This window comes from Anser brachyrhynchus (assembly GCF_964034855.1).
Source record: "Anser brachyrhynchus genome assembly, chromosome: 1".
NCBI lineage: Eukaryota > Metazoa > Chordata > Aves > Anseriformes > Anatidae > Anser > Anser brachyrhynchus.
In genome coordinates, this window is record NC_137694.1 from 110,742,341 (window position 1) to 110,757,749 (window position 15,409).

The 15,409-nt window shown below is 37.5% G+C and overlaps 1 long non-coding RNA gene across 1 annotated transcript; it reads left to right on the forward strand.

Moving 5' to 3' along the window:
• Positions 1–2,717: 2,717 nt before the first annotated feature.
• LOC308185358 lies at positions 2,718–13,726 on the forward strand. Its single transcript, XR_013943323.1, has 3 exons — positions 2,718–3,165; positions 9,908–10,044; positions 10,639–13,726. It is a non-coding gene; the product is annotated as an uncharacterized lncRNA (long non-coding RNA).
• The last annotated feature ends 1,683 nt before the right edge of the window (positions 13,727–15,409 follow it).

Genomic DNA, 15,409 nt, shown 5'->3' on the forward strand with positions numbered 1-15,409 from the left:
TAACAGAAAAAAGTGACTTTGACACGTTATCAGTAGACTGCTTTGCATGAGGAGTGTTCACTGTGTGAATACTTCTCGCTTTGATCACCTAATAAAGCTTTGCCGTGGACAGACGAGTATGTTCTGCAGATTTGTAATTCTCAGTACCCATAGATCACTGAATGTCAGTAAAAACAATACTGGTGAGTCTTACTTTAAAGGTTTGTATTTCTCAGGAAAAGATTTTTTTTCATTTTTATTTTCTTTCGGAATTATAGAGTTACATAGCTCGTAAGCGACCTCTGGAAGTCATCTGGTCCATCCCCCAGCTTAAAGCAGGGTGAACTTAGAGAAGGTTTCTTTCCTAATTTATGAACACCTCTAAGGATGAATATTTCACAGCCTCTTTAAGCCACTTGTTCGAGTATTTTAACACCCTTATTGCATAATAATAATAATCGCCATCACCATCATCTAATTGGGATTTCCTATGTTGCTGTTTGTGTCCTTTAGCTCTCATCCCATCACAGCTTGTGTTTACAGCCCACTCATTATCTCAACTGCCTTCCACTTTCCAGCTTTCTCCAGTATGTCCATGTCTTTCTTGTACTGGGGAAGCCCAGGACAGGACATGGTAGTCCAGCACAAATGCTGAACAGAGGGGAATAAACATTATTTCCCTCAACCTGATGACTACACTTTTGCTAACACAGCCCAGGATATGGCTGGCCATTTTCCTGAAGGTGCACACTGCTCATTCTTGTTCAACATGTGTTCACCTGCACTCCTTTCATACCAGTTAGGCTGCTGTACTAGTTACATACATACTAGTTAGCCTGTTCCTCCGCATGGTGTTAGGATGACCCAGTCTCGTCATTTGCCTTTGCTGAAATTCATCAGGACTTTCCAGTCCATTCGCCCATCCTGACAAGGTCCCTTCTGGATAGCAGCCAGTTTTCCATCTACCTTATAGTCTATCTATCCTTCACCAGTTTGGCTACAAGGGTACCATTGCTTATCATTGTAGACACCATGTTTGGCATCTAATGATCCTGAAGTTGGGAAATCAGAGTGTAAACAACTGTTGTGCAGCCTTTCTGCCTCTGGAAGAGATAGGAATTGTATCTTGAATCTTGATTACAATACTTAAAACAATTCTTTGGATATGCAGAAGAAAAAGCAACTGATGAATTTCAGATGAAGGGTGCAGTTTTAATGGTAGTCACTGTTCAAAAATATGCATATGGGTAATATCAGATATGTTCAGGTATTTAAAGAATAACTCACTTAAAACATTTGATATATAATTGCAAGGTCAAGTGAAGGTGAGAGTTTTCAGGTGCTCTGAGAAAGACTGATAATGATTTTCCCACTATCAAGTCTGTTTCCAGTCACTCATTCACTCATCTTTCTGAAGATCTTTTCTAACTGTCTCCTCTTGGCCTGTTCAGAAATTTTTGCAGAAAATCTGAACAATTTCAAGTGTGAACTTGTTAAAAATAAATTAACTTCTTCCATTATACGAAAATAATAACCTTTTACCTTTATTTGAATCTGTTTAGCATACAAATTCCTGGGGGGGGGGGGGGGGGGGGGTGCAGGGGAGAAAAAGAAAAAAAAAGGTTAAACATGGAATAAATGCATCCTACAGATAAGCTGGAATTGGATGAACTATGATAATTGAAAATTAAATAATTGAATAATACATTAGATCCAAGGCTCCAACACATTTTATTAGTAGAAGACCAAACCTAATTATCAGAATGAAGTGTGGGTATATGTGCTTTCCATATTGCAACAGCGAGTACCAGAATTACACCCATGCACCAGGATGTACCAAAACCAGAATCCCATGGAGCTGAGAATTATCTACACAAGACAGACTGTCTCTGCCTCAGAGAACTAGCACCTAAGAACAAGGCAAAAGAAAACAGAAAGAAATAGTAAACACTTTCTAACACTGGTAATTGGAAAAAAAAATCCAAAATAAATAACATATTAAAACAGAATAGGTTCCCTATCAGGGAATCAAATTTCCATGACCAGGTTTCTCTGACATTAGAGAATACATGTGAAACCCTACAGTAAAATAGAAGTTTTAATTCCACTTCAGTGCCAGTCCACACAGAGAATGAGTTCCTAAGAGTTCATTATCAGTTCCTTTTATCTCAAATGCCAGAACTATGAGTTATTGATTTAAAGATAGCAACCCTGCTGATAATTATGTATTGCGATAGGGCCTAATTTCCTTTTTTTCCTCTCTCTTTGTCTGGTGTTTTAAGACCTTGAAGATTATGCATAAATGTATATTTTTAAATGACTACTGTAAAATTAATCACACTAAAATTAAGTAATGTGAGGATTAAAGTGGTATCGGCCACCTTAATTCCACAGTCCTGCTTGAGCATTGTAATAGTCTTAATTATATCACCACATGCTATAAGAACTTCTACCATTCTCAGTGTATAGTATGAATTGTCCCTGGGATAAATTCAGTGATTTGTACTGAAAGAAACACTTGTTCATAACACCTTTGTTTCATTTATCACTGACACTGGGAGGTGTAAACTGAAACAGGAGACAAGATATTCTTTTGAGTAAGACAGGTGAAATCTATCCCACCAAATTACACTTTGTCCCTGCCCCTCTTACAGAGACTCTCATCAGCTAAGCAGAAAAGCTTTTAAAATATTTTCTCAGGTGACTACTGATTATGAGTTTCTCATTAAATGGTTGGTTTGAAATTCTGCTTTAGGGGTCAAAGTTGAGGATTTGCAGAGGAAACTGAAGTTGGTAAATGCTATAACTTCAGTCTGAAAATTGCTAATAGTAAGTGTTCTGATAAAAATTAAGCTCCAGATAACCTGAAGTGGGTATCTAAGACTGATAGGTATTTTACATCTAAGTTATTTTGTGCCTTAGTTTTTCCTCTGTAAAAAGAAACCAATATTTGTTGTACCTCTAAATTTGCAGTATTAAATAAATAAATTGATTACTGTGGAATAATCAATGTTATATGAGTTAGTATTCTGTCTTCAAGGACAGACAATTAGAGTAAACATTGTATTGATCCATGTGATGATATTAATATAATAAATAGCTTCTCATTGAGTAAGTATCAATTGGGAACAATTGAAAACAAGCCAAATACCTCAATGAAAACATACACAAGGACCTTGTTCAAAGGTAAGTTTGAAATTCACAAAAAAAGTAATAATAATAATTTTGGTATTTCTTAAGCTTGAAAGACAATTTTGCAGGAGAAACGTTCAGTATTTTTAGTATTTAAATTTTAGGTGATCCTATTTGATCTAGTCATTGAGTGAATCAAAAAATACAGAAAAAAAAACTACTGCTTTTCAATAGTGAATACATTTATACTGCTATGTTGCAATCAAACTGGAATTTGTTTTTTAGTTCAGCTCTTGAATGGGACAAAGTGATAATTATAGCTTATCAGTGACATTTGTTAACCATGAGAGTTCCAAATACATCACTTCATTTGATTTAGTATTTCTTGTTGTGCAAGGTTGTTTATTGCCTGATTGATGTCTGTAGTCTAACCCACTGATAAGAGCTATGAAAAGTATCAAAGTGTATGGCTTTATTTTTGTGCTGTTAATGTGCATTTAAACAGATAAAAACAATCACTGCGAGATCCACAGATAATTGCACTAGATAAGCTACAAGTACAAATTTTTATTTATATGTCTGCGCCTATGTTGAGTAACAAGAAAGCCTATAACTTTGTGGTAAAGGGAACTTCTGTGCATTAATAACATTAGAAGTTGATTTTTTAGAAACTGAATTTCCATCAGCTTATGAAAAACGCAAAAGACTGCCAAGTTCAAAAATAGTCTTTCATATATCAGAACTATTTGTGGTATGCTTGTCTATGGCAGATTGACTTCAATCCAGCTAACCAAGCTGCCTTTTAGTGATACTTTACTTATGATTAAGCCCTTACTCACTTGTTGTACAGACTGTTTAACATTTATAATGAAATTTTATTAAAAAGGTTGCTTCTGTGGTTCAGCCACCTTTTTTCTTTTTTCAAATTACTAATTACTACAGGGGAAATCCTTCCTACACTGATAACCGAACGTTAAAAAGAACAGTTGCAGACTAACCAGAAATATTCATCTCACTCCAAAGTTAATCTAGACCTATAATCCAAATAAAAACTTTCAGACCAAAGTATCAGAGGTTAAGCTGCTAAATCTTGTGCTTGAATAAAATTGGTGCATCTTCATGGCCACTTATTAGCAAAAAATAATTTTTAAAACACTTTTGTAGGGAACTTGCCTGAAATTTTGGTTCTACTGATCATAGACTGGCAAAATTATATGAAACTAAATCAAGGTTTTATGATTAAAAATGTGAGGCTTTTTTTTTTCATAATAGGTAATCACTTATGTTGAACAAAACTGTCAACATGAAAGGTACTTTTGCTAAGATGGAGGTCCATTATTAAATTGTGGATAAGTATTATTTTTCTGCTTGAGGGATTGCTTAGTTAGAAAATTCATCAATTTAAATTGATAAAATCCATTTAAATCCATTTAAAAATCCATTTAAAATAAAATCCTTTTAAAACTTATGAGGAAAGAACGTAACAGCGACTTTCAAAGGAGAATTGCCTTAATGAGGGAATTCTATTTTGATAGCCAGTTGGTAAAGAGGAAGGCTAGGCCTGGAAAGAAAAAAGTACTGTGAAAGTCCCAGACATGAGGAGGAAGAAGATAAATCACAACATATGAAAAGAAGCATCCTAAGAGGGACTGGAAATTGACCCTGCACAACCAAGAAAGAAGGAGCTTCTGGTTTTTGGAAATTGTTCTGTGCACAATCCTTTTACTGACCTGTGGTTGATACTTCAGAACAAGACTTCCTTCTCTTTCAAAAACTTTAATTAGAGCCCCACAGAATCATTTTTCTCTGGTGTATGTAGCACAGTGGTGAATGCATGCAGTTATGCAAAGGACCTTTATGCTCAGAAAGTTTTAAAAGAAATTTAGCTAAATGTATTTCACAATTGCTAGTAATATATATAAAGGGAAAACACTAGGGGTTTCAGGACGGGAAAACAAAGGAAATCAGCAAAGGCTGGTGAGTTTTCTCGAAAATCAAGGAAGGAAGACACTGAAGATGCACTATACTGAATGAAAGGGAAATAACTTGAGATAGACTTTGCAGAGATGGCTGGAAGAGCTTTGATTTCAGTGAGACAGGCATAAAAAGCGTTGACAGAAGCCAGAATCTTTCACTGTCAATTGTAAACTTTTCTGACATTCAGTAGTGATAGCCTTATATTTTAGTCCAAAGCTAACAACTAGTTGAATGTGTAGCTACCAGATCTGGATGCTATTGCCCCCACCGTGTCCTATGTGATGCAAGGTAAACCCCCAGTGGAAGCTTAGAGAGTTCATTTTGCAGATGCAAGAGACCTTGCTGTACCTCGTTCAGCAAACTATATTGAAGAAGCATGGCTACAATTTGTGTGATATCCCTATCCACTGTTGCAAGAGAGAATACTCCAGCATTGCCTGCCGTCTTATTCAAGTTGTCATGTGGAATGACCAACAGAACCAAATTTCTTCTCCATTCTCTTAGAAAAAGAGGGGAGCAATGCAAATTAAAAATTTGCTCAGGGATAGCTGCCCAAATCCCACTGAGCATTTGTAGACAGCAAATCTGCAGTAGTTGGGGAACAACTTGGACCGCAAACCTAAACTTGTCTCCCGCAGAAAGGAATTCAGAATATGTTTGTCCATTAGCCCTATTGGGAAAAAAAAATAAAAAATAAAAAATCTAGGGCCAAGAAAGCCTATATTCCTACACTAAGTCATCTAGATGACTTCTACAGCCAGTATAGAAAGCCATAGCCAGAAAGTACCAATTAATTCCATCTTTAAAAAGGTCAATAAGAAAGTAAAGTTGAATCAACAACTAACAGGACCTATCTTTCTCTATTAGTTATAGAAAAAGTCCACGTTAACAAATTCTGTAAAATAATTCTTATGCAGAGCAACCAGCCATCTCTGTTAGGCACCCACACTTGGTAAAAAAAAAAAAAAAAATTACATGTTTCCTCATTGCAAGAACCTTTTCATTCATCTGTTGCTGTTCCTCAGTGATCACTATGATCTCCTCGAACATCACTTCTACTACTGTATTGCATGGTTACATGGCATTTTATAATTTTATTCTTTCTCCAGTATCAAAAAATGTCTGCCACTTATTATTGTAAGTGGATTGTAAATGAACAGTTTGACACCAAATGTCAGATTTTTCTGGAGGCAGGGCTCTGGCAAGTGGCAGATGTTTTAATTCTGCACTTTTAGGTATTCCAAGATGATCAAAAACTCAATATACAAAGAGTAACGAGCAGTTTGGCACTAAAATGTTCCTAAAAATTGAAATATTCCCAGTTTCTTCCTTGATAAAGATTGATATAACTCTGTTTGGAAATCCCTTAAAGACATGATTTTTCCCTACCTTTTCTGTTATTTCCTCATTCTCTGAAGTAGAAATATTAACCCTCCTTTTTAATTTTCTTTCTTCAGTTCATGTGAGTATTCAGTTTCTTTTCCAGTCAGGAGACTGAAAGTGCAAACAAAAACTATAAAGAAGAAGAAAACAACTCGAGTAATAGTTTCCAGGACTGGAGGGGGAAGGGAACAATTGGGTATAACTATGGTGTTGGTTTTTTTTTTTTAGAATTTCTGTTCTCACTTTCTCCAAGACTTTTTCAAAAAAGAAATACCGTATAAACATTACATTTTTAATAGATGTTAGTGTTCATTACTTTACTTTCAGCACAAAGAAGATTTAAGGATTAAAAACACTATGCATATACTTCCAAGTTAAAGAAAGAAATGACTACACTGAAATTACAATATAACTCCATTGCTGAATGTGTGGTTTGCAGCTTTTGTTTTCCCTCAGGAATTTAATGCATGCTACTTTAAATTATAATTTAATACACTTCATCATATATAACCTATTTTTTTTATCATAGCTCAAATAGTTTTTCACTTTGTATGTACTACCAGAGGTATGCATAACAGAAGTGAAAAGTCTGATTAATACTACTATCGGGAGTGTGTGCTGATCTCTTATATCCAGAGAAGTTGTAGGTTATTTCCAAGCTGATGTCATTTGTAGAAAAAAAAGCATTTTTAAAATGCCTAACATGATAGGGAAATTTATAATCAAAATACATCTTCCCTGATAATGTTTTTATGCAGATTATCCTACCTGACCCTTTTTGCCCCTTTCATTCTGCAAAATACTTCAGGACCCTGAAAATAGGTATGACATACATAAGAGGTCAAGACTGCATTATGAAAGACATATAAAAATAGTACTTAAAGAGGTCTGTACTTTAATAGGTAAATCCGAATTATATCTGTGCACTGCTTATCTGAACAGAAATTATTATTTTTCTGACAGCCATCCACAATACTTATTTGAGCTATGAAATAATCACAGCCTTCACAGCTTGTTAAAGATCACAGAACAACCTTTCCATCATTCGTGTTTGTTTCTAGATAGGTGTTAGCAAACAGGCAGCATGGAGATGCTGACCTAAGGCCAAGGGCTCTCTGTAACAGCCAGGTCTCAGATCTCCACTGCAGCCAGGGACACTCAGGCATCTTCTGCCCTGGACACCAGGCATTTCCCCGGGGAAGTGGAGAACTGGATCCTGGCCCTGCTGCGACCTTGCTGGGGCTCATGACCCCAGGGCTGGTGTGAGCTTCTGGGCCCTGGAGCAACTGGAGGAGCCCAAGTTGTAGGCAGGGCTAAGCAGGAGCCTCCCCTCCCAGCAAAGTCTTTACATCTTGCAGAGGTCTGGGTTCAGCAGGGATCTGCTGTAGAGCGATTTAAGTGCTGTGGGAAGATGGAGGAATTTCAGGAGACATATACCAAGCCCAGGGATAGTAACTGAGAAAGGCACATGACATGAGAGATGTGGGATGGGCAGGTGCAGCCACAAATGGGCAGTGAGCATAGGGTGGGTATGATGGGGAAAGTGGACCTGTGTCACTGCGGTTGAGTAGAGGGGACTGTGGGGAGATCAGTGCCCACACTTGGGCAGTGCCTCAGGAGGGTCTGTGGAGGTGAGGCCCTGCACAGCCAGACACCATGCTCCCTGGGAGCAGCAGAAGCAGGGTGCCCACCTAAGGGACAGGAGTCAGGAGTTGCAGGGAGATCCCCAGTCAATATCCAGGCACCTGAGCAAGGGAGCAGGACAGACTCACAAGCAGTGCCCATGTCCTCCCAAGAAGCCAGACCATATGGCAGCACTGTGGCAACAAGGCAGGTCTGGATTCAACCCAGTGAGTCAATCGCAGTTGTGGCCAGGATCAGGTCCTGCAATTGCTGGGCAAGTCCCTGGTGGTGAGGCTGTGCCTGAGCCAAGCCGGGGAGCCAGTCCACAGACTGAAGGCTCGATCAAAGGGCTGTATAGACAGGCAGGGCCAAGGCAGTTCTCCACCATGGCTCAGGAAGGCGTGAAGGGCTCGGGCTGACCTTAGAGGTCCTTGATGGAGGCTGCAGGTGAGACTGGCAAGGGCCTTTATGGTTTATTAGTGCAGTTAGCACCCTCCCTGAAAATGCGAATTGTGAATCAGAATGGATAGAGCTGTGCCAGACTGTGGTTTTACAGGTACATGTAAACTATGGTTTTGTATAGGTACAAAACTAAGTACTGGCATAACTGTCCCTACCTAGAGCAAAATAGAAACATGATTGTTCCTACCTGAAGAGGCATTCTCAGGAAGCACAAAAGACAGTTCTTAAATTCAAACCTTATACTTCTCTAAGCAGTACCTTCTGATTTCTCTGTAAAAAGCTGTATTACAGAAACTAGGAGAGAAATGGACTTAAAGAGAGTCCATTCACCTGCCTTAAAGGCTGTAGCATTATACTTATACCATTTCTAACAGCTGTTTTTAAAAATCTTTGGTGACGTCTTTCCATAAGGCTTTTGCCTCAAAGCTATAAGGTTCATGCCTTCCTGGAAGACATCTGTTTTGTGTGTTTGTGGTTGTTTTGTTGTTGTTCTTTTTAACTTTTAATAGTTTACCCCAGTCTCTTTGACTTCAAAGTCTGTTACTTCTCGTCTTGTGTGTCAACGATATAGAGAAGAGATTATTTCTTTCTTCTTTCTGTTAGTTTCTTACATTTTTCAAGACTGTTACCAACTGATACCTCTGTCTTCTCTTCTGTTGATTAAATAACCCCAGGTCATTCAAGTATTCATCATACGTGACATGCTTTAAGATGTGGACCACTTGCTGCTCATTTCTGGATTTTCTCCAATTGTTCTGTGTTCTTCATGGCACGTGATGCCCAACATTGAAAGTATTACTCTGGTTGATAAATACATACACACTAAATGCTAAGTATATAATGAAAACACCAGAAAGTTTAGTTTCAGGACGTAACCTTGCATTTGTCTTTTCTGCATTTCACCCTTCTTTTCCAGGTTGTTTCTCAAGTTTGTCAGGAGCACTTTGAATGAAGTATGCTTCTAGTGTACTTGGTGTCATCTGCAAGTTTAAGAGTCATATTCTCTATTCTTTCCTCATAGACACTAATAAAAATAGCAAATAGGCTACTAAAACCCTGCTCAATATAGCCTTCTCTTCTGGTGATGAATGACTAATTAATAATCTGTGAGAACAGTTTTCCATCCACCTTTGTACCCACTCTATAACAGTTTAATCTAGACCATTTTTCTCCAATTTGCTTGTGACAATATCATGTGAGAAAGTGTCAAAAGCATTACTTATGCCAGGATGTAATATCAAACACCTTTCTGAGCACAAAGCCATGTTCGTCTTTGTGAGTGAAGCTACTTGACACAATTTGTTCTTAATGAATCTATACAGGCCATAGATTATCTCCTGTTTTCTTCCAGGTGTTTATAAATTATTTCAGTACTTGTTTCAGTATTTTGTGTTAAGAAGAGTCCCAGAGTCTTTTTTCCTCTCTTCATGAAGTACTCACTGTCCTGCAGATTTTCAAGTACCAACTGCTTTCTAAAAGTTTACAAAGGTAACTGTGAGTGGGTTTGAGGTCATGTCAAGCTTGTTCTGTAAGTGTTTAGTGAGGAACTCCACTGAGCCAAGATGATTTGAAAGACAGGTTAATGTTTTTTAGTAACTCTCATCCCCCGTTCCCTCAAATGTATCTTATTTGTTTCTGGTATTAATTCTGCTGGCCTATTGTAAAACATCCCTCATTAGTCACTAAGGTCACCCATCGCAAAGATAAGTTCTTGATCTAATCTCCATCTTTGCCCAGCCTCAAAGGACAGTTTAGTTGTGCATCTGAAACTCCCTGACCATAGCCTCCACCAAACCTTGCTGGCACTGACCCAGGTGGAGGCACAAACCCTGCAACCACTGGTCCCATAAGCTTGGTCCCATAATCTACTTCTTTTTCCTTTAGCTAAATAGGTTAAACCTGTCTGTCGTGCTTTTAGATACCCAAGTGTTTGTTTGGGGGAGGGGAGAAAGGAAAGAAAGAAAGAAAGAAAGAAAAGAATAGTGTCTTTAACATCAGTAACTTAGGCAAAATATTTTATCCTAAATAAAAATCCCTTGAAAGTCAAGGACACAACAAATATAATTGTTCTTCCATTCCCAGCAGAGGCAAACCATACCTACCCATACTCTAGAGGAATGAAAGTTAAAGACTTCTCAAAATGAACTGAGGAACCTGATGCTTTTCTTCAGAACTGCTGTAAACTGAAACATCATTAATAAATTTTCATCTCCAATCTGAATAGTTGACTTGAAACAAAGGCTGAGTTGCAACGAGTGCCTGGTGTACCTTCACAGGACAAACATCCTGTTCACCAGTTTATTAGCTATGTCTATCCTGAGAGCTTCCACATACAGAGTTGCTCTACAGGTGTTTCAGCTTCACATCAGGATGAGACAGAGGGGTTTTTGAAGGAAAAGGAGACACCCAGAAAAAGCAGGAAACACAGTGTATTCTGGCATGCTTCAGTGCACTCCTGATCATCAAATTCTTCAGTATGGTTTATCAATAGACTAGGATTGTAGCACACAACTGGGTGTTCACCTGCTTCTCAGATTCAGTCTTGCAATGCAATTTACTTTAGTTTGCTTCTAAGACATTTTCTTTATCTATCCTAGCTTTTAGAACTGATGTCCTAGCTCACTTAGCCTTCTTGAACCAAAACCAAGCTCCATCTCCTTAGAAGTGCCAGAATGGTATTTACAGAGGCTGTTTTAAACAACGCTATTTTGATTTCTTTCTGTTTCTCTTCTCCATGTATCTCCTGTAGCATCCACACATGACTGTTGAATCTCAAAAATTCTTTAGAAGCCAATTCTTCAGATGCCCAATCTCCAGAGCCAGCTTGACAGTCTTTCACAGTCACTGAAATGTTGATGGGAAAGAGTAGGAAATAATTCAAGGACTCTAAAGGGGTAAGATCATACAGGATTTCATCAATTTTGTTTCTGATAAAAAGAGAGAGGTTGGCAATAAAAGGAAGAAAAAAAAAATCAAGGGTGGAGATAAGGAGAACAATAGTAAAGTAAGAAATAAAAGATTGCATTGAAGTGGTATCTCTGGACATGAAACCCAGTAGGGAAGAATTATTCCTTGGCCTGAAAGATGAAAAAGCTGATGGAGGATGGAACAAATTGTACTGAAGGAAGAACTGGATTTCTTTCAAAACTGCACAGCAGCAAAAGAACAAAGACAAAGGAGTGGGCACTAAGAACTGAGCCAAGGCTCAGGATTAATGGGATGGTATCCTACACTGAGAGGAAAGCATGGAAATAAGAGAGAAAGGAGAAGGTGAAAGGATTGAAAAATTGCTCTACAAAAAGAGAGGATGTAAAAGTTAACATGAGGATACCAAGGACGACAGAGTAGTTCTCCACATCCCAAGGTGAAGATTCTGAAAAGTTTGAAAGAAAAACAATATATAACATAAAAGAACACAAAGCTTTGACATGTTGGACAGATGTGCAGACGTAGGGATTATCTAGAATAAGAGTAGGAGCTGGAGGAGAGATTAAAGTTTTCAAAATGTTTCTCAACATTAAATAAAACATGTATATTTTGAAATAAGGATGTTAGTGACATGATAAGATCAACTCCCCCCATCACCAAAAATAAGGCATGGTCTGTGAAATAAGAGTCCATATTAAGAGAACTGCAGAACACTTGAAAGTGGATTTTTTTTTTCTTACTTTATGTGTGAGTGTATGTGACAGTTGAAAGATAAATGCCATAGAAGATGGGCATTGTCACTCAAGAAAGAGAAGGAAACAAGTTGTGGATAGATGTAAAGCAATGATTACAAAAAAGGTTGGAGAAATATATAGAAGCTGGGGAGCTAGATGAATGTCTATGAAAGTGAATGCTGATGATGGAGATAACTAAAAGGGGGGAATGAGCTGAGAGTGATATGCTCCGATCTGTGAGGTAGAAGTAAAAGTGAGAGCGAGCATAATATGAAGGAGTAATTCCTGCAGTAAAGGAATGGAGAAAAGGAAGTTCAGAAGAAACAAAATGATGTTAGGATATGAGGATGCTAGGAAAAGAGCAGCGATTTGTGTAATGAGAGAGTCAGAAGTAATTGCTTCTAGAATTTAGTCTTTGTCTTCCTACTGCACTAATAGGAAGACATCACTCCCTCACACTGTGCACAGTGCAGAATCCCCACAGATTGGGGGCAGAGGGAACATGAATGGGGAGCAGAGTGAGTACATCGGCAGACACACATTTAGGATGATAAAGTCCTTATGGACTTTACAAATGGGCTGAGGTCAGAAATATTCTGAAATGCAGAAATTCACTTACAAGCACTCTTTTAGAATTACCCTTGTTCACTGGGAATCCCCATTCAATGTACAAAATCATCTGAGAATTGCCAGGATGAATCACAGCAATGGTCCAACCTGCCCTAGCCAATACCAGACATGTTAGGTTCCAGACATCTGTGTTGTAAGATCACTAAAAATTATGTTGCTCTTTAAGTCACAGCCCTCATTTGCAGTTATTTCTGTATGTGTTCGAGCTGAAAGTCCCCTCTGTGTAAGCCATTTTCCTTCATTCTAACTCTAAGATCGCAGTAAAAGCAAATATATATCAAATAAATAATGTGTTTGTAATTGTTTCCTCCAGTCTCGTGGCAAACTTGATTTTTTTTTTCTCTTTAGTGACAAAAGCACAAAGGTCACAAAAATTAACGTAAGCAAATGTCAAGAGATGAAAAGGCAAAAAAATTACAAGAAACTAGTATGACCACTGAACTGCATTCTCATGCATCAAACAGTAAGACACCTCCACCCTGGGACACAAGAAACAGCTGGAATTATCAGGAAACTTAATGGCATGTAGGTATCCAGAGAAAATAACAATTCTCTTATAAGTATTATCTTTTCTATCCACCTGTGATTTAGTGGCCTTGAAATACCAAAAAGCAGTTCATTATAAATGTAGATCCAAAGAAGGAAACATTACCAAACCGAGTCGCAAATGTCCTTTAGGCAATGGCGTTTGTTGTGTATGCGTTTCAAAGGATCTAAAAAATTGTTTCACTGCCTTCATAAGTGCACCACAGTGATCTTCTGAATCCTACAGAAATTCAGGCTCTGATTCTGTAAGTGGGGATAGCTCACTATACACCAGATTAATTTCCTGAGTAATTCTGTTAATTTTGTTGGAATTACTCTTTCATTTGAAGTCAAGCACTGTTATCAGCATTTCTATGATTAGCAAAAACAGTCTCCAAAATTCATAGAAGTATTTGTCAAAGAAAGAGGTCATTTAACAGGATTCTGCCAGGGAATGAAAGTGAGATGTAGGGCTTAGACAACCTAATGTCACGTTGAGGAGTGCTCCGCAAACACAGAATGTTGGTGACATACCTGATATTCTACCTGGACATGCTCCTGGAATAAGATAATTTGAAGTATATTTAAGGAGTTAAAAATGAACTAATCAAAAATAAATAAATAAAATTGTGAGAACACACACAAGCAAATATCATTATTCTCACCATGCACAATGCTCCATTAAAAGTGATTAGATATACTCTCCTCTGACACATTGAACAGACTGGTTCCCACTTCCTCTGTGCACCGAACCATTCACACGTGTTCTGCCAAGAAATACTGAAGGTTTAGGTCTCTCATCATGTCTTACAATCTGACTGCATACAAAACTGCCCAGTGGGTAGTAAGACGTATACTTTAAAAAATGCTTTAGTTAATGTTTTAGTCACTGTTAACGCCCATGTGAATGCAACAGGGGCAGATAGGGAGTTATGCAAGAAACCTGAACACTGCTTTAAGTAAAATATGAGTGTGACCTGACCATTTCATTATCCAAAAGACAATTTCTTAAATTAGATATTGCTCACGCCACAACACTGCAGTAAGTATTTAGATCAGTATTGATTTGGAGGCCGTAAGTCAACATAATGAAATATGGTGGGCCTATGGCCCCAGCTAAAACAAAGGGAAGGCATCACTTTGGGAGACTGGAAGACATGTTTAGGAGCTTGCTTCTCCCCTGTGGTTGGTAAGAACCCTGAGTAATTTCATTTGATTAAATGAAGTTTCAGGATGAAAGGTGTAAAAATAAGAGAAGTTTTAGATTTTCCTTGTAACGTTCCCAAGAGATATATCAGACTCCACACCAATTACTTTAATAAGACTTTTGGCTTAAAATGACTGCAGGCCACTGCAAAAATCAGATTCATTTCTTGAGAAGAAACATGGAGAAGGGACATTTGTGTAAAACTCCATATGCTTGCAATTAAAAATCGCTCGTCATTCTGAGACCTGTTTTTAAATTTTGAATAAAAAATATTACCTGAGTGTCATTTTTTTTTTTTAAAGACAGATGAAATTGTCTACCTCAAACAGAGAAATCTGTTTCCAAATCACTCATTTACTTGTTGAGTCATTGGATAATAGTGAATAAGTTGCCAGCAAGAAAAAAATAGGTTACGCAAGACTTTCAATTAAATTTAACAGTATATTTTCACAATGCATCTAAGTGAATACAGATTGCAAAGGTGCATATATGATATATATATATAGCTTTTTTATTAGAAGTAGTTGGGATTTTCTGTCTTCATACATTGGATCCAGCTTCCAGTGAAGTAAACTCACACTAAAACAAGTGGGTGTCTCCCATAGATACAACATTATCTACAACATATGTTAGACCAGCATTAACAAATTCAATTATTCTCTCCAGTGAAACCTTATTAATATGACATAATATTCAAATAAAATAAATAGTTCTTATTTCTATGGTATATGCTGTATGGACTTCAGTATTTAAAAAAAAAAAAAGACATTAGTTAAAATCATAGAATCATAGAATCATTAAGGTTGGAAAAGACCTCTCAGATCACCTG